Source organism: Spermophilus citellus, assembly GCF_964194105.1.
Source record: "Spermophilus citellus genome assembly, chromosome: 6".
Classification (NCBI taxonomy): domain Eukaryota; kingdom Metazoa; phylum Chordata; class Mammalia; order Rodentia; family Sciuridae; genus Spermophilus; species Spermophilus citellus.
In genome coordinates, this window is record NC_138187.1 from 24,079,695 (window position 1) to 24,105,660 (window position 25,966).

The following is a 25,966-nucleotide window of genomic DNA, read 5'->3' on the forward strand; positions in this document are numbered from 1 at the left end:
GCATCATCATCCACTCTCTGGAGATGCTGAATCCCAGGCTGAGAACTCCTGACTCGGCTGTGGCCAGCTATCACTTCAAAAATCTCAAATGCAGGTTTTAAGAGATTTTCTTCCCATCTCTCTACAACCAGGGTTTTGTAAGAAGGAAAATCAGGCCTGAGAGGTGCTTGATGTTCATCAGCCATGAGAAGTCTGCGTGGGTATTTTGGTTTCTTTCTTCCTTTTAGAGGGACTGTGTTTATTGATTGACTTAGAGATCTATGATCACCAGTGTCAGAGCAGCCAGAGGACTCACACTGTACAGGTCTCATGGGGACAGCTGCTCGGCCTGCCGCTTCCTTGACTTCCCGGCATTCTGAGAGGGAAGGTATTTCCCCCACTCTTGCTCTGTTTGGCACTTATCCTAATTTTCTAAATAACATGGTTTTCAGATTTTGAGAAGTGATTGTCCTTATTCAGAGTAAATGGTGCCAGAGAGACTCATGGAAAAGAAGGCTGTGTCTTCCCGCCATCAGCCACCCTCCCTGCCCTGTGGGAGCCCAGCCCTGACAAGGTGACGGGGGGTTCTGATGGATGAGGCAGTGCTGAGAGCTCTGTGTCAGAAGCAGGCAGGCAGCTGCCCCAGCGCTGCGGTCTGTCCTGGGGAACAGGACTTCCTGGGTGCCATGAAGCACTGATGAGCCTCCCGCCTGTCCTGCGTGCTGCCTGCCCCAGCGCACCGTGGTTGAGGTGGGTTGACGTTTCCCAGCCTGCACACGATGGCTCACCTCCGTGGCAGAGAGAAGGGGACGTCCAGCTTCTCCTGCCGAGGGCGGCCACCCCATGGCTCTCCTTGGGCAGTTGCCTGGCAGCTGTGCTTCTGGAGGCAGGACACAGACAGCAGCCTAAGAGGGTGAAGGACAGCTCTGTCACCCCTGGGACACAGGTGGGGAAGAGGTGGAGCCTCAGCTGAGGCTGTGTGCACGGAGGAGAGGAGGGCTGAATTCATCCCTGGGAGGGTCTCAGGTGACTTGCCCCAAGCTTTTCAAGTCTCCCCAAGCCATTTCTCTCCACTTAACACACCCCTGCTCCCCCTCCAGTGGTGTGGACCTCTGTGCAGAACCCAGACTGAGAGGGGAGGTCCGGTGACAGCCCCCCAGCCTCCGCTCACCCTCACCTCCCGCACCATCAGCTCCCCTGTTCCTTTAGACTACCCAGATGGCTCACCCTGGGCTCCACCATGACCCCTCTCTCCCATCCAATCTGCCTGCCTCCCATGGCCAGGGACCCCCCCCCCCCAGCCCTTTATTGCCCTCAAGGGCAGGGGACACCTGCTTTCTTCAACTCCCACATCACTTGGTATGGTCCCACTGTCTCACCAGATCTGGTCTAAAATGCTGCCTGTGTGCACAGGGACATCGGACTTGAAATCCAGCCAGTGCCAAGAGATTGCTCATTGTGGGTGGGATGTTCCTGTTTCCATGGTAACCCCGGCCATTCAGAACTGTACCACTATGATCTCAGGCTCCTTTTCCTATCTATCTTTCATTTACTTACACTAAACCCTCTCAGAGGGAGGCCCTGTGGCCACTGGATGGCTGCAGGAGTAAAAAAAAAAAAAAAAAAAGTAACAATGTAACTTGAGCTAGGCCTGACATGCGTTTTAAGCACTTTACACTTATTCATTAACTGAATCTGAACCCAGCCAGGTAGCCGCTGAGTGGGTGTGAACACTGACTGTGCCGCCCCGCCCTCTGCAGTGGGAAGCTCCTCCGCTGGCTCCTGGCTTAGTCCGTGTCCCTCACTTGGAGTGTTCTCTCCTGGGGACCTCAGCCTGCACCACTGGCCTTCCCTTGCACCCTCGTGACACAACAGTGACCTTGGATGGGACCAACCAACTGTCTGCACGGATACCCCAACCACTGACCCTGGCTGGAGGCAGGATGCACAAGTGCGGGTCACCACGCGGTGTGGGTCGCTCTTGGGCTTCCGCTGGGCGCCTGGAGGAAGGCTGGGGCGTGCCTCCGCGGCCCCGCATGCGCAGACGAGTAGTGCCAGAGCTTCCCCAGGCTCCCGGAAAGCCCCCCTGGGTCTTCATGGATGCGACAAGTCTGCCTTCGAGTCGAGTCCTCAAATCTCTTCCCTCTGGCTGGTGACCTGGGGCAAGCAGCAGCGGGCAGGGAGCCTCGCGGCCTCCCCCTAGCCAGCAGAAGGCAGGCTGGTTGGCGGTACTTGTCTTTCTGTGCCTGGCTTATGTCACTTAACACAATGTCCTCCAGCTCCATCTAGGCTGCTGACAGATGTCATTCTTTTTCATGGCTGGAAAAATGTTTTCTTCATCCACCCATCCGTCAGTGGATGCTGATGCTGGGTTGATGGCTCTTGTGAGTGGTGTCTTGGCATGCTGATTTCACTTCCTCAGGGTGCCATCCATGGAGGGGAAGCGGGATCAAATGCCACAGGGCAGGTCTGCCTGCAGCACTTCTCCTCCTTCCTATCAGTGGCTCCACCCTGCCCTAAGGAGAGGACCTAACTTCTATCCACAAGACCCCAAAGACCAGGCTCTGCTGATCTGCTCTGGCCACCTCTACCTTTATTCAAGCCACAAAGTCTCCTAGGAACAGTCCTCTCTGGCCCAGGATCCTGTCACCTGCAATTCCACCTGAGTGCCCCTCTGCCCACTCGTGGGGCTCTCACCATCTGTCAGGTCCCATCTCGATGCTGCCTTCTCTAGAAGCCCCCAGCCCTCCACTGCCACAGCCCCCCACTGCCACAGCCCCACAGACACATCCTTGGCTTCTCTGGCCACAGCCTCGCTGTGCTGCCACCCGTTCATGTTCGTCTGTCCCCATCTTGTCAGGTGGGTGAGAGCTGGCAGGCCACCTGTGTTACTCCTCATCAGAATCCCAGCACAGAGGGTGTCTGGACACCACCTGCATTAGCTGAATTCCAAAACATTAAGAGGCGGAGGCAGGATTCTCACAGGAGTCTGGTCTCTGAATATCAAGTGACTCCCTGTGGCCTTGCCTGATGATGAGGGACATTAAGGACACTCTCTATTACCATGGCCATTACAATCATCTTAAAAATAATTACAATGACATTGATAGCTACTATTTTCAGCATCTGCAAGGTGCAAGGTCCTGAACTAGGTACTTTACATGTGATTTCATTTAATTCTCACAATTAGATTCTATAAGGTTAGTTTCATAATTTTCATTTGTAAATGAAAAATCAGAAGCTCTGAGAAGTTAGCTAACTTTTGGTGCATAGCTAATGAGCTGCAGAATGTGGAAAGCAACTTTGAATTCATGCAGCCTCATTATCCCCCATAAATCAGTCCCCCAAACATAGGGAAAATAATCCTGATCTTTCTAATTACGTCTGTGATCTTCGAATCTCCTAAACTTCTCAAATCCCTTCTGAATACCTTTGATTTCTGGCTTATGCAGCTTTAAATTCCATTATACATAGGGTGCAGGATAAGGGAAAACTCCTCTGATTTGTCTTCAAGACCCTCTGTACTTCAAGATGGGCCTCTTGTTCTGGGCGGTGGACATAACAGTGCTGGGTCCTCACCAGCCTGCCTGTCCAGCCGGCCTCCTGAGTTGGGTTCCAGTAGAGAGCGGCCATCTCCATCAGCCGTCCATTTGGTGGCTCTCTGCCAGCTTCCCCAGTTTCCTTGGGCCTTTCTCACAGCAGGTGGCCCTAATGAGGCCACCTGGAGAACTTCAGATCCCCAGGGCAGCAGCCTCGGGACAGAGGGCAGCCGGGAGGGCAACTCAGCTTCCACCTGGGGCAAAACTAGATCCTGCTGCAAAAAGCATTTGAGGGAAGAAGTAGAGCTTCATGAAGCTGGCCTCCTGCTGACGGCCACCACGGAGGACAGAGTCTGGCTGTCTGGGCTGCAAAGTGCACCGAGGCACCAAAACTAGGAGAGAAGCCACAAGGGTCCACAGCCCAGGGGAAGGGTGGGGGGTGTTGCAGCATGTTAGGGGCCACGCTGTGGGCTCTCAGACAGCACCAGTGCCTGTGCCTGCCAGGTCCTCACAGCCCACAGGGAGCTTGTCCCCGCCCCACTGTGTCTTTCAGAGCAGGTGTGGAGGTCAGGCACCTGTTCCTGAGGATGCAGATCCCACAGCTGGGGCTAGGGACCAGGGCTGGGGGGCCAGGGCTGGGGGCCCGGGGATCAGGGGACCCTGGCTCAGGCTGGATGCTAAGACTTGGAGCACTTACTAGACTGGGATGGGTTGGCCTGGCAACCTCAGACCCAGGGATGGGGAAGAACCTTCTGAGAGGAGGCTGGGCTGCCTGAAGGTCCCCCTAGAGCAGTGGCCCAGTCTAGCAAGCTTCTGCCTCAGCTCTCTGCCTGGTCCGGGACTGGTCACTCTCACAGATCCTGACGTAGCCAAGCACACGGCTTCAGATGCACCTTAAAAATGGGCTTTTTCTGTGGTCTCTACCTGTAAATGCCAGGTATACCCTGGATCGGCCATTAGCTGGAGAATGGGCGGGAGGCTTGGCGCTAGCAGGGTCAGTGTCTTTCTGGTGTTTCCAGGCCAGTGAGTAACGAGGAACCAGAAAAGGGTCTTCAAGAAGAATTCAGCCAAACAAAAGTGAGGGACACCCGAGGGGGCTTTTGGGGGGCAATGAGGTGTGGCACAGGGAGATTAGCAGAGAGGACAGCAGATCCTCTTAAATAAATAAATAATGATGTGGAGAACAGAGACGCCGCCCTCACCTCCTCAGCTGCTCTCTCCTCCAGCACCTGCACCCGGTCAGAGAGTTTTGCTCCCAGTCCTGAGGGTGCAGGGGCCTCCCGTGTGCACCTGCCTGCAGCACCAATTGTGTTGCCTTGTCTGGCCACCAGGGGAGGGAGGCCACAATTTGAAGACCACTTCCTAGAGTTTTATGGAACGGACCCTACCCGTTGTACCAGAATGCTCCACACTGGGTGCACCCCCTCCCCGGAGCTGGGCTGAGCCTGGAGGAGGAGAGTGGGTAGCAGGGTCTGTGTTGTTCAGGGCTACATTCCTAGTGCCGTTCTCTAAGAACAACCCTGGAAAGCCCCCAAGGCTCAGAAATCAAGACAAATGGTCTTGTGATCAACATTTTAAAAATAATAAATAATGCAAAAATCCCTGATAAGTAAGATTTTTAAAAAGTCAGGCTCTGCCCATTTTCTGTTGTAGTTGCATAGCACAGGGTTGGGGATTTAAAAAGGAAGAGGTTTATTAGTTCACTGCTCTGGGAGTCCAGGAGCAGGGCACAGGCCCCTGGAGGGAGCCCCACTGGCTGCTTCAAACATGGCGGAGGGCACCAGGCAGCACAAAAACCAGCTCGGATGTCCCAGCTCTTCTTACAGAGCCACCACGGCCACCGGGGGCCTCATCCTCAAGACCTCGTCTGATCCCATTTACTTCCCACGGGCTCAACTCCACACACCAGCCACGCGTGGTTTGGGGATTAAGTTTCCAATGTGCGTTCCGGGACACACTCTAACAAGTGGGCTTCCACCTCACTGGGCTTCCCCAGCCCTGGCCCTGGGAGGTCGCGTGAGTCACCACTAGCCCTCGTGCTTACTGGACTCTGGCCACTTTTTCCCTGTCCAGGGAAGTTCAGGTTCCTCTTGTCACCCTCATCCCAACACACACACTCACAGATGCATTTCCTGGGTCACAGCCTGTGTCTCTGGAGTGTGGTAGGAGGTACTGAGACAAAGAGACCCCCCCACAGGCAGCCTGGAAAAGGGTCTCAGAGAAGAAAAGGAGGAAGAGAGGACTGGGGGTGGGGGTCAAGCTTCTGACCCAGCTGTTCCCAGCCACAGGACCCTCTCCTCACAGGCCCTAGACACAACCAACCCCCAACAAAGGAAGTTCAGGTTTCCTCTTGCACCAACAAACCCTCACACCCAATCTGGTGCTGACGAAGGCTTAGAAATCGCTTTTCTCCAGATTTGTTGAAGAAGGCAAAATACAGTTGCTCGCCCCCTTTCTAAGCCCTACATCCCACCGTCCCCACAGGGGCAGCTCAAGCTCTGCCCTCTCTGTTACTCTAATAAATCTGATTACTTTGCTCTGACCCTTGTGTCCACAAATTTCATTCTTGGAATTTACAAGACAAAGAACCCACCCATCTATCCTTGTACCACCGTATCATTGCATTTACCTCGGCCTGGACGGAGGCCCTCACGAATACTGCCTACCAGAATGCCCAGGCTCTGCTCTGTGAGGGCTGGGACTGAGTCCCATCCAATCTTAGAACCCTAGTGGTGGGCAAGTGCCTGGTGCAGAGCAGGACCCCTGTTCACATCACTGAGTGAGTGAAGGTCCCATGATGGAAATGGGGAGTGTCCCCCAGACACTGCCAGCTGGCCATGCAGGGATGGGGCTCGTCATGGGTGAAGCAGCCTGTTCCTCCGTCAAAGAGCTTGCTGGACACAGGTCCTTCCGTGCCTTCAGCCGGAGCAGTCCTTGGGCAGGCCACTCTTCAGGGGTGTGGAGAAAGTCCCCATGGCCCCAGCCCTTTTTCTTTCTCTTTTTAGATTAAACCCTCTGGATCTTTTATATGGCATCTGGGCCCCTCTAAGGGTGTCAGTTACTTCAGGACCTCAAAGTCTTAGGCGGGTTGCAGTTGATCGTCCTCTCCCTCAAAGTCCAGCACCTCCACTTGCCCGTCTGAGTCAAAGCAGCCATCTCGTGACCACCTGCCTGCCTACCTGGGCCCGAGCTTCTGATGAACAGCCAAATCCCCAGTGAGCACAGAGAGATCCTCTTGGGGTCTAAATCAAATCCTGTCGGTGAGTCAGGGCTCTTCAGATACACAGAACTGATACATAAATACTCATCATAGGGACTCAGCTCATGCAATTATAGAGGCTGAGAAGTTCCACCATCTGTCACCTGCAGGAGGCCCAGACAAGCCCGGGATGTGACTCAGAGTGAGTCTGAGGCTCTGGGAACCAGGGACTGGGTGGCAGATCCCAGGCCAAGGACCATTGACGAGGTACATTCCCGCTGCAAAATCAGGCAGGGCGCGGTCCTCCTTCCCCACCATCGGCCCTGTACGGGTCCCCCCTGGACTGCAGGACGCCCAACGCCCCTGCCACTTTACTTCTTTTCCTTAAATCCAATAGCATCATTCAGTCCCATGAATGACAGAGGATCTGCTTTAGGACAAGGAGAAGCCATCTCTTTACCTTCTCCACCCATTCAAATGCCAATCTCCCCTGGACACAGTGGGTAACCTGGGCATCCCGTGGCCATCAAGGTTCCACACAAAATTCACCACCACGATGTCGCTCCTCTCAAAACCCCCGGGGCTCCCACTCACCCAAAGTGCACAGATGGCCAGCCATCCCCCTTCCAGCCTCTCATTGCCACCTTTGCTCCCCCTGCACTGGCCTCGTGCTGGACCTGGATGGGTCCAGAAGGGACCTCTATGCTTGCTGTGCCTTCTGGGTGGAACACTCGTCCCTCAGACACCAGGCCTCGTTTCCTGCCTCACTTGGGTCTTCTGCTTAAATGCTTCCTCATCTCAGAAACCCTCCCCGTCCACATGTTCAGAACCATCTCCCTGCATCTGATACCGTCCCCTACTCCACCGAGTAGCTTTATTGGCTTGTCTGCTCCACGAGGCAAGGACTCCATCTGTTTTGCTCACTCCTATCTTCCCAGTGCCAGAACAGGGGCTGGTAGACAGCAGGTGCTCAGCAAATTGCTGGGGAATGAACATGTAATTGAAGAGAGGGCATCCAGGCCCACATTCTCAGCGTCCACGCTGAACTCTTGGGAGGAGTCCAACAGCGCGGTCTGTGTTGGGGTCACTTCTTTCCTTCAGACAAAATGGTGCCTCTCCCTGGAGTTTCAGTCCCAACTCCACAATTTCTGGGCTGCATCGAAAGATTCAAATATTTCATCCTTGCTGCGTCCGACTCTTGCTGAGTTGGGCTCCTGGTCTGACTTTTCAGATCTGACTCGCCCCCGTGTTTTTAGAAGAGCACTTGTGGGTGTGAGGGCCACTTACAGCAGCTGCCTCTGCGGGGACGGGTCCACTTACTCACTCATTTTTACATTCCCTACAAACACTGATGAAATTACCCTCTAAATATGCTCCGAGCCCAGCAGATCTCAGTGAAATTCAGCCCCAAGTGGCCTTGGCCTCCACAGCTCATCTGGTGAAGCTATTAAGAGCCCCTGGAAGGGATTAAATGCAGAGTCCAGATTGGGAAGGGTGGACGTTAGGGAGGGTGGTTGAAGGGAGGCTGATCTGATCCTGGCACGTGGCTGGCACGCGGCTGGCACGTAGTTGGCATGCATGGAAACAGCACATTGAGTGCCATTAATGCACATTTTTAAAAGAGCAAGAAAGAAACATCATCCTGATACCGAGCTGGAGGAGGGATGAGGGCCTACCCTGGGGTGGGGTCCCACAGAGGTTAGGACAAGGCCGTGCCCTCCCTGGAAGTCTCGGGGGTAGACCTGCTCCTCCAGCCTGGGATCTCTGCCAGGGAAGGGTCTGGCTTTCATCTCAGCATTGCCCATGGGTGTCCTGGAAACCTCCAGGAGGTGACTGTCCCCTGCCTGCCTGGCAGGCCTGAGAGAGCTGGGGTCAGCACATAGTCAGGACGTGATGGCCATCAGCAGCCTCAGGAAAAGGGTATGTGAGGAAAGTTTAGCTCCACTGTTTACCCAGATTCTGAACCTGGAGACTTCAGGCAGCTGACGGGGATCTTGAAACCGTCCCCAGGACTGTTCACAGGACATCTCGAATTGTGCTGTTTTCAGGGACGGAGCCCACAGCTGGTGGTACCACTGGGTTCTCAAGGTGCTCACTGACCCCGAAGCTTTAGGAGCCACTTATCAGAACAGGCCAACTGCCAGTGCTGTGGGCCCTGCCTAGTGCGGGCCCCTCTGGCTCCCTCCCTGGCCCTGTGGCCCTCTCGCTCTCTGCCAGAGTCCCAGCTTCCCGCTGGCCACTCTTTCCACTGGTCACTTCCTGCTCTGGACCTTGGCCAGCTCTTCTGTGTGAGAGGCTCCTCATCTCCTCCCCAGCCCACTGCCCCGTCCTTCCTGACCCTGCTCCCCCAACAGGAGCCACTCAATCGTGGCCCATGGACTGGCCCCGTCCATGAGCACCTGCCAAGGTTCCGAGGGAGGCTGGGAGTGAGCTGAGAGTGTGCAGCTTTTGCAGCCGTTATAGCACTTGGACAGGACAATTTTACTTCCGTTGAATCTAATAATGAAAACTGGGGACTTATGTTTGTTTCTTTTTTTCCTATTTTATTTTTCTGGTGATTCACTTTAATTGTATTTTATGAGTATCAGTCTTTGATAGATTGGAAATGAGTCAGGATCTGGTCTTTCATTACATGTGTGTGTTTCTCAACCTTTTTTCCCCACTATTGCCCTCCCCCCAAGGACATTTTCCGATTCTCTTTTCCCTGACGCCCCTCCCTGCTCTCCCAGGGAGTGTTAATAGCAGGGACAGGCTGCTGCTCGCTCCGTGCCCACGTACACCAGGGATTTGCACCCCCTCCAAGAACTGATTTCACCCCATTAGGAGGGCTGGGCTGACAGGGCTGCAGGCTCGGGCGGCTGGAGAAACTCTGTGCTCCCAGTGGAGCTGGCCGGCAGGTGGGAGGCCTGAGGGCTCAAAATACCCGTATCATTCTTTCCCTCCTCCATCACAGTTAGGGATTATGATGGTCAAAAACCAAGTGCAGGTTTTAGATCAAGAATCTGCCCCAGGTCTTGTGATTCCCGACAGATCAGGTGGAGGAGGAAGCCACAGCCCTGCCCACAGGGGTGGTGGCCACTGTCATCGACCCTCGGCCATTGCCCTGTGACCACCCACTGCCCATCCCTGGGGCATGGCAGGGCAGCCAGGGTGTGCACTGTGGGCCGAGTGGACAAGCTGTTTCCAGGGCGTGGGCCTAGAGTGCAGCGGGCAGAGCACAGAGGGCGCCATCTGAGACTCTCCTCCCACGGACCACCTAACACCAACACCTCCCGGGAAGACCCTGGGAGCTAGGATCCGCTGGTGGAGAAGCCCCATTCCCTGCACAAGTCACAGGATTCCAAATGTGTCCTTTCACACAAGCCCCCTGCTTTCTGCAGGAGACCTCTGGCAATGCAGGCAACAGCTTTCTAAGGAACACATTATGGGGAAAAAAAATGAGGCTGAGGTTTTATTAATTCATGTTCCTTTGCCCCAGGGTCACAGGTAACTGGAAGTCAGTCAACAAACATGAGAGCTGTGCTCATGGAACACCCTGGCTGCTGAGGCGCCCACCTGTGTGTGCAGCTTCCAGAGCAGAAGAGCATGACGCCCCCTGAAGTCCAGGCTCGCGCCAGGGTCACCCCTCTGCAAGCTTAGTAGAGACCAGAGAACCCACATCCTTTCCTGATTTCCCTTGGATCCCAGGTGCCGAGATGCCCAGTTTCCTGTCTCTGAGCTCCACAGCCCCAGTCAGGGCTCTGGTCCTGAGCCGCCCAGGTGGTGGATTTTTACAAGAGAATCTTTAGTTTCTGTCCTTAAATAGTGGCCATTCCTTCTCCCCCGAGGACTGAATCCAGAGCAAGAGTCTGCTGACGGCGCCTGGACTCGGGCTTGGAGGGAGTGGTGGGCAGGGGATCAGCCCTGGGGCTGATCCAACAAAGGGCCCAGGCTGCTGGCTCAAGCAAGGGGGCTTACGCTCTCCGTCCAATTCTAGAGGCTGGATGTCTGAGAAGGAGGTGTGGCAGGTTGGTGTCCTCTGAGGCCTCTGTCCATGTGTCCTAGATGAGTGTCCCCTCCATGTGTCGTCACAGGGCCGTCCCCCTGTGGATGGAGCTTCTCTTCTTCTATGGACACCAGTACTCCTAGGGCCACCCTGGTGACCTCGTTGTACCTGAATTCCTAAAGACCTTTTCTCCAAATCCAGTCGGTTCTGAGGGACTGGGGAGGAAGGCTCCGAACTGGACGATCTGGAGGACACAGAGGGAAAGGGCATCCGGCCTCTCTGGTCTAGGTCTCCAAGAAACGCTGACCATCGGGGCTCTGGACACTGAGGGCCTTGTTTACTTCAGAGCTGGAAAGACGAGCCCAGAAAGCAGCGGTGAGGACTCGGTCACACAGCGGCTGGGCTTCAGGCCCACCCCGCTCGGGTCCCTGGGGTCCATCCAGGAACCTCCCAGGCCTCCACGGGACCTGTCCACCCTCATCCTGCTGCTCCTGCCCGCTGTGAAAAGGCCAGATACCAACTTCCAGAAAGTCACAGCGTCCCCAAAGGGAAGACCCAGTGATGCCCAAGGGCAGGGCCCCGGAGCCTGGTCTTCCTTGAGGGCCGGGAGATGCGCCCTGGTGGCTGCTCAGAGGCAGGTTCTAAGGGGGGTCCCTGCCAACTCTGAAGGTCCACTCCCAGCCTCACAGAAGGGTTTTCCAAGGGTCGCGTCACATGACGGTGCCACTGTCATCATGATGAGGGTGACCCGAGAGCCCAAGATTGGTGAGAAGATGGAGCGCCTCATGCCTCACTCTTCTGCCAGGCCTGTGCTGTTTTGGAAAATATAGTTATTTTTTCACAAAAATGTGTTGTTTATGAAAGAACATCGAGTGGGTTCACTACTATTACATATCATTCATAGGTTTATGGTTGATCGCACAGTTTTGCATCCTGATGTCTGATGCAGAGGAGGTCGGTGCATCGCCCACTCACGACAGACCTTTGGGGTCCCCTCCTGCACAGGATGCCCAAGCCGAAGCTGCTGGTCCCCAGAGCTCCGGAGCCGAGGGAGGCTAGGGTCAGAACCACCCTCCCCTCTCCTTTACGCCTCCCCCACCTCGAAGCAGATTCTGGGAAGACCTGATGTAATTTCCCCAAGAGAAAGGAGGGACAGCAGCTGACCACCAGAGCCAGGAGGACAGGCCTCAGGGCTGCTCCCACGGCCCGGCTCTTGCTCCTCTGCCGGGGAGACGAGTGGATGCCACAGTTCCCACTTCCCACTCCACCTGGGGTGAGGAGGGTGGGGGAATCAACCCCTGCTCCCGATGTAGGCAGTTAAACAGAGAGAGGGACGGAGGTTGCCTCACAAAGCCATAAAGCGGAACCCGGAGTGGCCACGTCTCCCCTCAGTCTGTGACAGGCCCTCTTCTGCCGGGCCTCTCGACCTCTCGGGGGTGGGGTGTTATGAGCTCTTTTTCTTTCTTCTTTATGGGTGAATCATCATTATGTGTCACAGCAGGGCTCATGACGTGCGTGCACATGACGTGCTGCGGTTCTGATTGGGTTTGGGGGACAAGATGGGCCATCAGAGACTCATCTGTTGGGCCTTTTGGCAGCCTGAGCTTTGGTGTACCTCTGCTGTGACAGGAGGGAGGAGGGAGGCGGTGAGGGGCTGCGTGCGTGGCCTGGCACACACAGGTTCTCGCTTCCTGAGCGTCCCAGACAGGGTTTTAGTTACCAGCTGTCTCCACTTTCTTAAGCCTCACGAAACCCACAGCAAGTGGGTGCTATCACCGTCCCCATTCCCAGAGGAAACGGAGGCATAGAGAGATGAAGTAAAAGCCACCCAGCCAGGGACCTGAGGAGGGGTTGGCACACCTACACCAGGGGCCTGTCACTGCTGTGCCTCAGAGAGTATGACAGTGCCCTTTCTTGGAGAGCTCCGAGGAAGGATGAATCCAGACCAGGAGATGGAAAGGATCAGGGGACCCTGCTACACTCATTCTGACGAAGGAACTTGGCCTTGGACAGGAATTAGAGGCAGACGGGAGGAGGTGGCAGCAGTGACCGGGTAAGGTGCAGGGTCAGATGGGCCAGTGAGGAAGTCCAGGCATGAAGAGCCTGACTCACTTCCTGGGACTCTCTCAGGGTCCAGCCCAAGATCTTGTAAGGGATTCCCAATGTCACCAAGAGTGCCATCCGCAACACCAGCCACCGCTGGTGTCTAGAGCTCGACTGAAGGGCCAGCATCTGTGGGGGGACACAATTCCTGCGTATCCCGTCTCCAGTCAGCCCTCAGAGGGTCCTCTGAAAGGCAGGAGTGACGGACAGCCAGGCAGACAGAGTCAGGTCAGCCTCCCGGAGCTGCCACGGCAGGAGGGTCACATCTGAAGCTGCAGTGACATGGAGAGGAACACTGGGACTGAAGGCAGAGGAAGCTGAGGGAGGCCAGGCAGGAGGGAGGACAGGCCCCAAGGCTCACAGGTGGGACCACATACCCAGGGCCACAGAGCTTCTTCTGAAGACCGAGGGTCCCAGCCACTTTTGGGAAGCCAATGACCTCTGTGTACAGCATTTGAACTGGTGCTTCTGTGATCTGGGAAGGTATGTTCTCATTTTCTGTTGTTTTGACCAAACTAAGAGTTGGCAAAGTATGCCAGTAAAGCCCCAGGAAGAGGGTGCCCAGAACAGCTCCATCAGCTCAGCAGCGACCCCTGGTGTTGGCCCCAGGAAGAGGTGCCAAGAATAGCTCCATCAGCTCAGCAGCGACCCCTGGTGTTGGCCCCAGGAAGAGGGTGCCCAGAACAGCTCCACCAGCTCAACAGCGACCCCTGGTGTTGGCCCACAGGAAGAGGGTGCCCAGAACAGCTCCATCAGCTCAGTAGCGACCCCTGGTGTTGGTCCACAGGAAGAGAGTGCCTAGAACAGCTCCATCAGCTCAGCAGCGACCCCTGGTGTTGGCCCACAGGACGCCTTCCACCTGCCCATGGCAGGGCCGCCATGTTGGGCATTCTGGGGTACCATGCTTTAGCATCTGTGCTGGCCTCCAGCCCTGCATGGTGTGCTCCAAATCTACACAGCTCCTGGTCCTGCCCGCCAGGCTCTCATGCTCTGGGGCCATCACTTCAAAACACTAAGTGTCAGAAAACCCTCAGGGCAAAGGAGCTGGGTGGAGCCCAATGGGGTCCACTGGCTCTTCATTTCCATGGTGGACAGTAAACGGGCTCTGACATCCATCCACGAGGGGCATTTTTAAATTTTATTAGTGAGTGAAAAAAAATTAAGCCTCAAAGACCAAGATCAAAGGAAAGATTCTTTACTGAACTTCGGACAGAAAAGAGGGCAAGGGTCCTTTTCTAGGGACACAGTAAGAGGCCAATTTGGAAGAGAGGCTCAGGGAACAATTTAATGTACAATCAAGGTTCTATTTCTATCCCAGAAGTTTGGGATTTTATCATGGTTTTTGAAAATAGAAAAAAAAAAGAAAATAAGTATCCTCCTCCATTGTCCGTCTGTCCATCCATCTGCCTTACAGTTTCTTCTTGAAGGCCAGTGACAGGCCAGGCACCATGCTAGACTGCCCAGGAGCCACAGGAATGAATACAAGAGCCGCCGACCTCCTCTGGGGCAACCCGAGAGAGAAGGGCACCCATGCAGCCATCACAAGTGTTTGGAGGACACTGAGAAGGGGAGAGGTCAGGGCGCCACGAGCATGGGGCCAGTCAAGGGAGGAAAACAGGAGGAGGGAAGAGGGGAGTCGTCCAGACCAGATCCACGCTCAGCTCAAGCTCTCCACTAACCATCCAATTAAACTACGGGATGCTGTAGGTCTCATGTCTGCCTCTGAATATATGACTTAAGCCTATAATTAGCTAAGTTTTTAAAAAATGCAACCCAGTGAAATCTTGGACCCAAATCCTGTCTCGAGGGCCATTTCCTAAATCCCCTATTAGCAACCAGACAAAGGCTTTTGTCCCAAAGGCAGTAATTTGGTTTCAGTGTGATCTGAATTTGCAAGCTGATGTGAACTGAGAATCAGAGCAAAGCTGATATTTATCCAAAGGGAGGAAAGTGCTCACTGATGCCAGGAGACAGTGGCAGCCAGCACAGCCGCAGGGGTCCACAGGGGTCCGCAGGGGTCCACAGACGCCACGGGCAAGGGTTTGTGCTGCTGGCAGTCACTGCTTTCCAGCCTCAAAGGTTTGATGCCTTTCCTGTTAATTCCACCTGGTTGTAAAACTTCTCCCTGGGCAAGAAGAAGGCCTCAGACAATGTTCAGAAACCAGAAAATGGGCAGTGTATTGACGGAAGGAGGGCCGAGAGGCTCACGGTGCCCACGTGCCACCAGCCACCAAGTGACGGGGCCTTGTCCCGTCACACGTCCAGCTCACTAGGGGCAAGAAGAGATGAGACGCCCCCTTTGGGGTCCCTTCATGGTGCACACTAATGAACCCCGTGACAGGGCCCAGCATACATCCCACATGGGTGTCCTGGGGCCGAGGGGCTCAGGAGCTAGCCTTGCTCTTAGCTGACACTGGCCACCTTCCTGTCCACTCCCTAGTGGATGTACTTCCAGAGTGTGTGTTTGAAGTGCCCCACCCACGGGCACAGGCCCTGCCAGGGGCATGGTGTCAGCCATCCACGGGGCCCTCAGCTGCTGAGCTTGGAGAAATGATGGCCTCCTGGACTTTGGGGAAGAGGATCTGCAGGGCTCTCCTGGAGTCCAAGTGCCCCACACTTTACACAGAATAGAAAGTGCCCCTGCCCTGGTGTCCAAGAGACTACACCACGGGCGTGACAAAAGTGACCACCATGCGGACTGAGCTCTGCTTCTTAAAGGGCACAGTTGGCTCCTTTCTGTAGGAATCTAGGCCTTCTCATGTCCTGACCCCCAGCCATTGACCACAAGGTCAAGGAAGGGACATGTCTGTGAACTCAGTGGCACTGCTCCTCGGCTAGTCCTGGACTCAGGTCTGATTCCCCCAGGAGAAAGGAGACTGGCAGGAGGGGTGGAAAGAGGGAGAAGGCCCAGGTGGACCAGGAGACTAAACCCCAAATGCTCCCCGGCCTCTGCAAACCACAGGGAAGGGAGTTTCAGAGGAGGGGTGGAGGGGAGAGAGACGAGGGCCAGCAGAGAGGGCCATTCACATAACAGGAGCCACAGGAGAAGAAGAGAGGAGAGAAATGGAGGGGGAGGCAGGGAAAGGGGAGGACAGGGAGGCCATCCAGCCCGGGGAGCGTAAGGGAAGGACTGGAGTCCAGCTGACTTCAGCTTCGGATTGCATGAGCTTCTCCCTCAGGTTCAGGAATAGTCCCGCATTCCAGGGAGCCCAGGCCAGCCTGGGTGAGGCAGAACCTGAGGCGGCTGAAGGCAACATGGTTCGACCTCATCAAGATGCACAGCACCACCATGTGATCCTCTCACCCTCCAGCCCGCGGCCATGGGCACAGGCACCCGCCCCACCTACAGAGGCACGTCCTGCCCGGCCCAGCACCACATTTAGAACTGGACTTCGGGTGTCCAGCCTGGGTTTGGAACTCTTCCTACTTCATAAAGGTGAGAGATAGCCTGTGACAACCTCTGGCTTTCCTCACATCAAGCCAGTGGAGGCCAAGCCTCTCCTCCTGGCCTCCATTCAGAGTCCTTCTGAGAGGTATGGAGCAATGTGGGGTAAGGAGTGAGAAAGTGCTGGGCTCCTAAAACGTGGACAGCTGAGGGAGCCAGGGGCTCTCACCCTCCCCAGACAGACACACCCATGACCCAGGATCTAAGTGACTTTGGCCAGCAGGGGGAGGGCTGGGAAAGTAAGGAAGAGACCCAGCCTCTGGGGACAAGGACTGTGTGTGGCATAGCAGACTGAAGCCGGTCAGGATCAGGTCTCCACCAAACAGTCCCATGTGGTGCCAGAAGTTTCCTCCTGAAGGAGGTATCTTGAGAGAAACAGCAACCCACTGCTTTAAGGAAAGCTCTTTATATATACACATTTCGGTTGCTGATGGACCTTTATTTTATTTATTTTATATGTGGTGCTGAGGATCGAACCCAGGGCCTCACACAGGCTAGGCAGGTGCTCTGCCACTGAGCCCCAGCCCAGACTCTAGGGAAGCTCTTAGTGTGAGGTTGACTTCACGTAATTTTCTCAAAGAAAAATTTGGGTCAATCCAACTTAATACAATTATAAAAGATCTGACGATTAAGGAACTGTGTTTGCTTTTAAAATCCTATCTTTGTTGGTGACAAGGTTGAATGGTTTTGTCATTAGGTCCTGGACTATTAGAACTGAAGACAGAAGTGAGTGCCCAGGGAGATTGTGACTTCTTCCAGTCTCAGTGAGTGAGCCACAAGTCAGGATTTTCCATCACGTGGGGTGGGTGTGTTGATGCCTGATTTTTCTGAATTATATCTTTCTGGAGCCATCAACAGAGAGGGAGGTGGCTAAAGATACTCAGGCACAACCCTCCCCCCGTGGAGAGGCCTGGACCCAGTGGCTTGGGACACTCCTCCAGCTCTGTGCTTCCCCTGACAGCAGAGATGGCTGGCTCTGGGAAGACAGGTGCTGATGTGGCCGAAGCAGCTGCCCGGTGACGGTGGCCAGGCTGGTGAGTGCAGACCCCCGGCATCCTGGCCTTTGATGTCCTTAACATGGTTCTGCTCTGTTCCCTTGCTGCCTGACAAAAGGTCAACTCCTCTTTGTTCCCTAATAAATGGGCTGCGAAGTGCCGGCGGGTGATCTGCAGAAAACCCTCCCTGCCGCTGCAGAGGGTTCCAAAGTCCCTCGTCCACGCTGGGTTTCTCCTCTGAACATTCAGATTTTCATCACGGACACACGTGCCCCGATGGGCTCTTGCCGGCAGCCTGCAGCCCTTCATGGGGTAACTGCCCCTCAGAAATGAGCGTGCTTTCCTGAACAAGCTTATTTTTGGCTACAGCGTAGAACTGCCGGGAATGCAATTGCTTTTTAATTGGAACCAACAACCAGGGTTGGCTTGGGTTCCGAGCACCAGAATGTGTCCCTGAGGCAGGGGAGGGCGGCTGGGTCAACCCCTCTCAGCTGTGGCTCCCAGGGGAAGCTCTGATTGCACCCGCAGACGCCACTGGCCTCGAAAGCAGAACTTCCATTCTCTGCCTCCAGAAAACAAAAACTTGTCATTTGGGGGACAGTCACACAGGGGGGCTGCTGAGTGGTTCGTGCTGAATGTCCTCTCCACCTTGCCCAGGGCATGTCTGCGAGTGTGGAATGAACCGGAGGCTCAGATGGAAGGAGGCAGAAGAATCAACCAGGCAATTGCAGCGTTTCCGCCAACACGACCAGCCGTCCTGCCCTTTCCAAAGGTGTCCCCTGGCCTTTTGTCACAGAGGGGGACAAGCAGCCTTCTGGAAGGAGCCCACCACTATGGGTTCTCTGTCGAGCGGTTGTTTGGAATTGAGCCTATGAGACCTCAGTGAGTGTCATCTACACCGCGTGCTCAGAGCCCAGGCTTGGCGGATATCACCACGGGGCTTGGTCCAATGTCACCACAGGGCCTGCCCCGTCTCTTCTCTGCACCGCTCTGGTTTAACTCATTTAACCGACACAGGAAGAGCGAGCAGCTGGAGGCCAGGCGTCCATGTAGAAATGCGGGTGGAATAACTGAGCACAGTATGAAGCAACTGACCCAATGCGTCCCAACGGCTGTTCCCACATGCACACATTTTGGGTGGGGCATGGGCTGAACTAGAGTTAGCCTCAGAGCTGGACGTGAGGAGAAGCCTCAACCTTCGGGGCAAGTCCGTGGTTTCCTGGCTCCCCCCGGCAAGGTCTGGCCTGGACTCCTTGGCTCCTACGGGTGCCACCACGTGTGACGCTCCTGGTCAGAGGAGCCGGCATGCACTCAAGGAGCACTGCTGTGGCAAGCAGAGGGAGGTGCCCAGGAGCAAGGGGCTGCCTGGGCCTGAATGGTGCCCACCACTTCAACCAAGAGACAGGGCCAGTACTGGCACCCAGACTTCGACCACCCAAACCCACCTGCTGTGCCTCCCACTGGGGACATCCAGCCAAATTGACCTCTCTGCTGCCCCTGCATGCACTCCCTCTGCTTTGGGCCAGCCTCCTCCACCCAGAGCGTCCAGCCCTCCAGCTCCCTCCTATCCCAGAGACTTCTATTCTGCAGTCAGTGGCCTCAGGATGTCCTGGATCACTGCTCCATGATCTGCCCCTGCTTCTATTTAAGTCTTCAGCACTTGGGTGTCACCGGGGGATGCCCAGGCTCTCCCTTTCCTCAAGAGTTTAATGTATTAGGCCAATGAGCGAGCAAGGGCTTGAGCGCCTGCCCGGGGAGTCCACCTTACTCGGCAACCAGCTAGTTTGCATTTCCATGCTGCGGGCTTGTGCTGGGGCCCAGGGGGTGAGGGGGGCACAGAAATCTAAAAAGGACTTGGACGCGGTGAAGATGCTCATAAACTGGAGAGAACACACCAGCCAGCAGGGGCTGTTGGTGATGTCACCACCACTCCAAACAGGAGAGGTCGGCTGGAGTGGGTCAGCTGGCACCCAGCAGGCCCTAGAGGTGATGTCAGCTGGATGGGGTCCACTGTGCGATGGGCACTGAGGGCCCACCCAGGGCAGGAGCCTGGGCTTCTCATGAGCGGGCCAATGGACTCCATCTCTTTCTGAAAGAGGAGACGGGGCAAGACCCCGTGGGGTTGAATGATGACCTCCGTATGGTTGGTCCATGGACAGAGAGTGGACGTGGTGGGAGACCTGGAGCCCAGGACGAGGGCGGGACTAAGAGTGAGCAGAAGCTCAGAGGCTGTGCAGCCACTGGTCAAGGGCTGTTGTTGTTTTGTTTTGTTTTTTTGAGACAGGGTCTTGCTAAGTTGCATGGGGTCTTGTCAGGCTGCTGAGGCTGGCTTTGAACTTGTGTTCCTTGTGCCTCAGCCTCCTGAGTGGCTGGGATGACAGATGTGTGCCACCACATCCAGCTCCCCAGGGGGCTTTGCCTGGGCCTGAAGGTCCAGATTCCCCAGAACCACAAGCCACGGGACTATACTCCACCTCCCAAGCTGTGGGCAGCAGGTGCACCCCACCGCACTGTCCTGTATGACCTGAGCACCCTCTGGCCACATTCCTGAGGCCGCACTGCCCTCACCTATAGTGTTTTTTAGCAGCTTGTTAGGAATTTTTTTTGTGTGTCCTTCTGTATCCAAGAACGCTGTATTTAGGAGCATTTCACAAGGTGGAAGGGCTTTTCCAGAGAAGGATGTCGGTAAAATTTCCACCATTAAAGATCTGTGGGAATTTTGCAGCTTAGCACATAATCCATTCTGTGACTGACTATAAACCAGTTACCTTCTCCTTTTGGAAGGAATTGAAGACCTAAAACCACATGCCTTTATTAAGGTGTGTATTATTGTTCGTCATATAATGGATGAATAAATGTTGTTCCCCATGATTCAGCTGGTCATTCCGCTCCTGCCAGCTTTACAATTCCTTCTCTCCCCCTTTCTCTCTTTCCCGCTCCTTCTCTCCCTCCTCCTTCCTCCATCTCCATGGTGACTTGGTCCTTTGTCCCCTCCAGCTCTAACCACTCAAAAAGGACCATGACTCCTGTCCTCCTCTTTCAGGCCTTCTGGTGCTTGACCACCCTCAAATCCTGGCTCATGCTGAACCCACGATCCCCACCATCAAGTCCAAGCACAAGATTCTGAATGAATGAACCTGTGCTGGGGACGCAGCTCCTGGGGGTAGAGAGAGCAAGGCTCTCCTGGGGCAAGGGACGGGGCAGCATCCCCCAAGGGTTCCATACCTCCAGGTGTCCAAGCCCAGTACAAAAACAGGCTGAAGAACTAAACAGACACTTCTCAGAAGGAGACATGCGAGTGGCCACCCGGCATGGAAAAGCTCAGCTTCACTAATCCTCAGAGAAATGCAAACCAGAACCAGGTGGAGGTGTCCTCCGACCCCAGGTAGAATGGGCACCATCAGTCATGCCAGAGCTGGGAGGGACGTGGAGAGAACGCCTAACGTCCCCGTGGCTGGACGGTCACCGGGATCCCGCATGGGGGTTCTATCTCACTGTCTCAGCGGGTGCCGCAGCCTGTTGGTGAGGAATGGGTGCAGAGCCTCCGTCTCACTGAGGAGCTGATGTGTCCCAGCCTTCCCTGTGTGTCCAGATGCACCTGCAGCTCAGACATCCTTCTCCACTCAGGCTCCAGATATTTCTGTTTGTTTGTTCACGTACCTTCTTGAGTTCACAGATGAAGCCCTTGTTGTGTCTCAGGTTGCATAATGAGTATTTTTAACGAGCTCCTTGGTATCTTAACAAAGCAGAGGCTGAGAACTTCCTGTGGGAACGAGGCCATTATTTCTGATCACCAAACAACGGTGGAGCTTTGTTTCTGCCACTCGGAGAACCCCTTTCAGATGCAGCACACACTCCATTCATGCTGCTGTGGCTTCCTGAACATCTATCTGTCTCATCTGCTTGTCGAGACCCGTATCTGTCAGGTCCAGTAGACAGGAGACTGTTGGTTCAGACTGGGCTCCCACACCAGGCCCAACAGACCAACCCACAAGAAACCTAGAGGCGATTGAGATGTGCTCGGATTATGGGCAGATACCAGGCCATTTTTATATGAGGGATTTAAAAGCACCTAAGGATTTGGGCATCCAAGGGGGTCTTGAAACCACCCATCCACTGCTACCAAGAGGCTACTGAGTTGCATGAGTGAGAAAGAGAAGGCCACACACTTGGCCAGAGCCACATTCCTGAAGGTCCAGGCTTCTGAGGGTCTGCACATTGTGAAGAGGAGGCTCTTCAGAATGTGGGCAGTCCCTAGATTCTGAATGAGAAAGCTGCATCTCTCCTCATTGCAAGTAACGAGACGGCAGTGCTTTCCTTGTTAGGCAGGGTGTCGGAGGTCACAGGAAAAGACCGAGGGTCAAGGTCAGTCAGATGGGGCATCTGAAGATGCTGTGTCCAGTGGGCATAAGTAGAAGACCAGGGGAAGAAGACTCCAGGTCCCATGCTGCCAAGCCCAGCCGGCCTTCAGCAGGGGCAGCAGAGGAGTCCTGCATGGTGCCCACTCATCACCTTGGCCAGGAAGCCTCTGGTCTCCTGGTTCTCAGACCTTGTTTCCATGTGACTGTGAAGTGGGGAGCTAATGAGGCTGGCCTTCTTCACAGCAGCCCGTCTGCCTAAGTCCTCCATCTGCTGACCTCTCCAGGTAGCCACTCTGTGGCTGAGAAAGAGCTGACATACACTGAGCCTGCTTCCTATGCACAGGATTCAGAAATGTTCACTGAATTAAATTTAATTCCTTCTCAGCGGGCAGAACACACCAGCACTGTGAGGACCCCATGTGGAGAAGGCAGAGTGGACAGGGGATAACCACCCCCCCGTTCCTGCCCTTGGCCGAGGAATGTCTAAGCCTCCCAGCTGTGGGACAGTGTGTCCTTCACTGGGCCAGACTAGATTTTCCCCCAAATTGCTGCAACTACCTCTCCCACTGCACATGCTCTCCTATAATGAGACCTTGGCAATAAGAAGTGGCTTCTATGATCCCATATCTTGGTTCTGGGGCTCCCTTTAAGTTGTATCTGTGGTAGAAGTGACATTATGTGACTTCCAAGGCAAGGACATAAAAGAGGATGCAGCTTCCATCTGGGTTTCTGAGATGCTTGCTCTTAGAAATCAACCACCATGCTCTAGCAATGCCCAAACGGGCCCACCCAGAGGACCACCTGGAGAGGCCACCTGCAGGTGTTCCACCTGACAGCCAAACTGAGATTCCAGTCAACAGCCCATCCACTGCCAGTCACTTGGTGAACATGCCACATGGTTCTGCCCCCATCTTCTAAGGCTTTCAGCTGAGGCCTGGCCCTCCTGGATCAAAGAGAGATAATCCTCACTGGACTGGATTCCCTGGGATGCCACAAACTGGGTAGCTGAACATGACAGAATGGGGACATCTCCTATGTCTGGTGGCTAGGAGTCAAAAGTCAAGGTGGCAGCCAGGCCATGCCTCCTCTAAAACATAGGGGACAATTCTTCCGTGTCCCTTCCTGGCTCCTGGTGGGGGCCGTCCGTCCTTGATGTCCCTTGGCTTGTTGATGAATCACCCCAACCTCAGACTCTGTGCATGGTGTTCTCCCCGTGTCCCTATCTTCTCTCTTCTTATCAGGACGCGGGTCCCCCTGGATGAAGACCAACCCTAGTGACCTCATGTCAACTTGCTTACTGCAACAAAGACTCTATTTCCAAATGAGGTCACATTGACGGCCCTGTGATTAGGACTTCAGCAAATCCTTTTTGGGAGCACAACCTGATCCCTGTATGAATCCCTAATGCATAGAGTACATCGGAATAACTGCTAGTTGGGGTGACTGGTTACACAGCTTCTACTGGAACACTGACCAATGCCCTCAAGTTCATCCCATTCCTCCATCATCTGGTTCTCAAGAAGTCTGGCCCCCTCCTGCCCAGGTACAGCTTTTCCTACCTTAACTCATTACACCCTGGGTCTTGAAGCAGCCTGAGAAACCTTAGAGCCCTGTCTGCCCCACAGAGTGGACCCCATGCCCACCTTGGGCCCTCAGACTAGCCAATCCCTCCACCTTGTCCCAGCTCATCTCTGGAGCAATTTTCCCTGGAGAAGTTTCCAAAGCAGAGCCCCAGTTCCCATCATCATTCCAAGCCAAAGAAGTGGGCTGTGTTCTAGGTGAGAACTTGGCCTGTCCCTGGGGGCCGGATGGTGGACGGGGAGATGATGGGCTTCACTGAGGTCTGCACATCCCCACGGCCCCTTTTAAACCCACGGAATGGATCTTTGTAATTCCCGGCATCACTGTTGCTTGGAGGAGAAATGGAACCTGAATGTGCCCCGGGAAAGAATGAAAAACTGTGAGCACAACTTCAGAACAACGTGGGCTTTAACTCTTCACCTCGATGCCTTGTAGGAGCACATCGTTGGGACGCTCTTACATTTGTAGAGCTGACCGAAGCACCATGGCTCCCCCCCCCCCCCCCCCGCTTTAGATTTCCAAAAGGGAAGGAAGTTAATCACCAAATAGTCAAGTAGGTGCCATTTCAGTTTCCGTAAAGCAGATGGGGGCTCCTTGCGGCTCTTCAGTGACAAGGTTCCCATTCATGGATTTCTCCTCACGTTTGGATTCCACTTGGCCATCTTTCCCCCGCAACTAGCTGTTGGGAGAAAGGTTCCCAGGATAACGAAGGCCACTGGTGTAGTCTCCTTGCTGAGATGAGCCATCATGTCATACTTAGGCAATGATCTTCAAGAACAAGTGGTGCCAATCAGGGAGCCCCCCTCCCCCTCCCCAAACCCGAGAACATCCTGGAGCAACATGGGAGCCACCTTCAGGCACAGATCCAGGCTCCTCAGAGGGTTCTGCAGCTGAACAATGAGTTGTCTTATTAAACGCAGCCAGTCCACCCAAGCATCACACCACAGAATGCGTGAAGCAGCTCCCTGGACACCACGTGGACCCCAGCCTGTGAGGCTCCTCCAGGGCTACTCTGCGCACTGCCTGGCCTGGCCTGTTATGCTCCCTCTGGACTGCCGGGCTCTCCAAATCCCTGGCCACCCCTCCTGCCCTGACTGCTTCTTGCTTGTGCCCCTGCCCAGCTCCTTGTTTTGAGGATAATTCAGCCTCTTCCCATGGTTCACCTTCCTGGCCTTGGGAGCGTCCACAGCTCCAGATGCAAACAGCATGGACTGAGGGGCATCTTCCCCCTGGGCATCTAAGCCAGGGAAGAGGAGACAAAGCCCACCCCCAGCAGGCCAAAGGGTGGGGCACCAAATACAGAGGCAGGCAGCAAACACCCCAGAGGTCCATAGACACCCAGCCCTTCTCCCGTGATAGCCACTGCGGTGGAGGTGCTGGGGCTGAGCACCCCGCAGCCCCACAGTTGGCTCAGACTTGTCTGCTCAATGCTGGGGCCAGGGCTGCCCCCAGACATGCAGTGGCCTGTAGCTGCCCCTTTTGCTACCCCACTCTACAGGGAGCAGGACACAACCCCCAGTGGAGCAGGGACAGGCTGAATGGCATCCCCCTTTCTATGGAAATGGTGAAGAGTGACAACCAACACAGCAGGTGCCACCTTCCCATCCCCTTCCCTGGAAGCAGAGCTGTAAGTCACCCACATCGCAGGAGTCCCAGCTGGAGAGGGTGGTGTCAATCAGGTTCCCATTTACAGAGGATCAAATCATTGCTTTCCTCCCAGGGAGATGAATGTGAGCGGAGACTTTCTGGAGCTGTAAAAATAGATGGATGCGTCCCATAAAATAACTCACAGACGCCTACGATCATTTACAACAGGTCTGGCAGGCTGGGAGCCGGCAGGAAATTCCAAGAAGAGTAACCACACAATTTTGCAGCGGTAGAGTAAGTGGTTTGGCCATTATGATAATGCATTTCAGCAGAGCAGATAGAGCTCCCTTAATAGAATACATTAGACACCATTTATAAAAATATCAACATTGCCGTTCTGTTTCTGAACTACAACTTAGACATAAATATAACACAATTTATGGATGAGGAAATCCAATTTCATGCTGTTGGAAAACACATTTTTGTTTATTACGTAACTACAGTTCTCTGTCTGTGGGACAGTGCATCTTATGAAGGATGTGCCGGGGTCTGCGTGTCGACATCAGGGTGATGGACAGCCTTCCGACTGTGAACAGAGGTTTTTATGCTGTGTGCTGTGTACAAGCAACTTCCTGAGCACTGACTGTATGACTGTCACTCAGTGTTGACAGTGTCTTGACAGCCCTCCAGATGCCGCAGGTTGAGGCGCCCTGGATGAGTAAATACTCCTAGCAGGAGGTGGGAAGCCCCATAGAACGTGGGGGTCAGATGCATGAGCTCTGGCTTGCCTACTTGTTAGCTACAACATCTCGGACAAACCACGTGGTTTCTGCAAATCCCAGCGTCATCACCTCTAGAGTGGAGTCTGTCCTGAGTGATTCCAGGACTCTCACTAGCATGGCATGCTGAGCTGGTGAGGAGCCCGGCACAGTGTCTGGCAGTATGCCAGGGCCGAGCAACGGCAGGGGTGACTCTGATGCACCTCTCTGGCTGTTCCACTTAAGGAGGGAAGCCCTGGGAACCCGTTCAGTCTACCTGTAGTAGAGCACTCGCTGCTCATTAAGGTTGCCAGGCCAGCGAGGGCTCCTGTCTGCAGGTGCTCTGTTTCCTGATGTCATCCTGCTCCGGGTGACTCCACACGATGAAGGCAGCGAGTATATTTCTCAACACTCTCCTCTGAGTTTTAGAATTC

At 54.7% G+C, this 25,966-nt stretch overlaps 1 protein-coding gene across 2 annotated transcripts in view; it reads right to left on the reverse strand.

Moving 5' to 3' along the window:
- Positions 1-25,966, reverse strand: part of GALNT17 (polypeptide N-acetylgalactosaminyltransferase 17) — a 352,801-nt gene that overhangs the window by 38,409 nt on the left and 288,426 nt on the right. The window lies entirely within an intron of this gene.